At 41.7% G+C, this 2,592-nt stretch overlaps 1 pseudogene; it reads left to right on the forward strand.

The window, feature by feature from the left end:
- Positions 1–379: 379 nt before the first annotated feature.
- LOC114046665 lies at positions 380–1,241 on the forward strand (annotated as a pseudogene).
- Positions 1,242–2,592: the final 1,351 nt, after the last annotated feature.

Genomic DNA, 2,592 nt, shown 5'->3' on the forward strand with positions numbered 1-2,592 from the left:
TAAAAAAAATGGAAAAGGACTGACATGTACAAAAATATTTACAGCAGCTCTTCTTGTGGCAGCAAAGAACTGGAAATTGAAAGGATGTCCATCAATTGGGGAATGGCTAAACAAGTTGTGGTATATGATTGCAATGGAATACTGTTATGCTATAAGAAATGCTGAGCAGGACACTTTCAGAAAAACCTGGAAAGACTTACAAGAACTGATGCAAAACAAAATGAATAGAACCAGGAGAACATTGTACATAATAATAGCAATATTGCATGATTATCAACTGTGAATGACTTAGCTATTCTCAGCAATACAATGATCCAAGGTAATGCCAAAGGACTTATGTTGAAAAACGCTATCCACCTCTACTTCTAGTGAACACCAAATGGCAGACGATGCCAGTGCTGCAGGAGGAACGGGAGGCCCCAGGGGCCCTGGAGTCAGAGGCCAAGGTGGCTTCTGAGATGTCTTCGGGAGTGGGGGCTGAGGTCGAGGTCAGGGCTGTGGTTGAGGACACGGGGCCCAGGGAGGAAAGGCCGAAGACAAGGAGTGGGTTCCTGTCACTAAACTGGGACATGAAGATCAAGTCTTTGGAAGAGATCTATCTTTTCTCCTCCCTTCCTATCAAGGAGTCTGAGATCATAGATTTCTTCCTGGGATATTCATTGAAAGATGAGGTTCTGAAGATCATGCCTGTTCAGAAACAAACTAGAGCTGGACAACGTACCAGGTTCAAGGCTTTTGTGGCCATCGGTGACTACAATGGCCATGTTGGCCTGGGTGTCAAGGCTCCATGGAAGTGACCACAGCTATTCGTGGTGCTATCATTCTGGCCAAGCTGTCCATCGTTCCTGTGAGACGTGGCTACTGGGGGAACAAGACTGGCAAGCCTCACACAGAGCCCTGCAAGGTCACTGGGCGATGTGGATCAATCAGTTCTGGTGCGCCTGATCCCCACCCCTACAGGTACTGGCATTGTCTCAGCTCCTGTGCCTAAGAAGCTCCTGATGATGGCTGGAATTGATGACTGCTACACATCTGCAAGGGGCTGTACTGCCACTCTGGGCAACTTTGCTAAAGCTGCCTTTGATGCCATCTCCAAAACATACAGCTATCTAACCCCAGACCTGTGGAAGGAGACTGTGTTCACTAAGTCTCCCTATCAGGAATTCACCAACCATCTTATGAAGATTCACACTCGAGTGTCTGTCCAGAGGACCCAGGCAGATGCTGTGGAAACCAGATAGATGTTTTTTTATAAACAAATAAATTGAACTATGCCTGCTAGAAAAAAAAGAAAAGAAAAATGCTATCCACCTCCAAAGAAACAACCGATGGAGTCTGAATGCAGATTGAAGCACACTTTTTTACTTTCTTTATTATTCTTAGGTTTTTTGGTCTCTATTTTCTTTTGCAAAATGTCTAACATAAAAACGTTTTGTATGACTGCACATATATAATCTATATCAAATTGCTTGCCTTCTCAAGGAGATGGGAGGAGAGGGAAAGAAAAATAAGGAGCTCAAAATTTTTTTAAAAATCAAATATTAAAAATTTTTATTTACATGTAATTGAGAAAAAAAATAAAACAAAAAACTAAATGTAAAAAAGCCCAAAGACTCAGCTCAAGAGCTACCTTCAACATGAAGTCTTTCCTGACTCCTCTGTCTGTTAGCACACTCCTTCCTAAAATAATCCTATATTTTGTATACTGTGTCTGTGTGCACACATGTGCACATATGTGCATGTATTTTGTCTCCATATTTCAACATAAGGTCCTTGAGGATAGGGACTATCTTTATATCACCAAAGCTTAACATATTGCCCAATACATAGTAAGCACCTAATAAATGGATTGGTTGTTTGATTGAGGCTTAGGGAAGCCACATCATTTAGCTATTCAACAAACATTTATTGAGTACTGACCATGTACAGGGTCCAACACTTGAGCACAGCAGAGGAAGATCACTGTCCACGATGAAAGGTAAGATACAGCTACGGAGACAAACTGCAGTTATGTGAGTTCATGTCCTGTCTCATGAACTTCCTTCTTGGCTTGAACTTGATACTGAGTTCATAGTCTGAATAGCACAAAGTAAAGGCCCAGTGGTAGAAGATCCATAACAGAATAAACCCCAAATTCTGGGAATGAAAATTAGCTACTCCCACACAACAAATGGCTGCAAATGTTTAAACTTCCTCCTTCTGTCCCTATTTGAAGAGTTACCTCTATGTGGGTGGAACTCATGAAGCATCTACCAAAGCACCATTTGTTATTGAGGCAGATCTACTGGACTGCAGTTAGGATTGATCATGAATGTTTGCCTCCTTAGTCCTTCTAAGCAAAACACAAACCACAGGATCATAGATCTAGAACTGGAAGAAACCCTAAAAAAATCTAGATCAACCCCATAATTTTCCAGATGAGGAACTGAAATCAACAGACATTAAGTGACTTTCCCAAGGTCACGTATCTAATAAGTTTCTGAAGAAGGATCTGAATTGAGGTCTTCCTGACACTAAGTCCAGTACTCTGTCCACTATACAATGCTGCCTGTCCAGTAACAGACATTTTAACATCCTCTGTTTGCTTCTTTT

Source organism: Vombatus ursinus, unplaced genomic scaffold (genome assembly GCF_900497805.2).
Source record: "Vombatus ursinus unplaced genomic scaffold, bare-nosed wombat genome assembly UNPS02014785.1, whole genome shotgun sequence".
Taxonomy (NCBI): Eukaryota; Metazoa; Chordata; class Mammalia; order Diprotodontia; family Vombatidae; genus Vombatus; species Vombatus ursinus.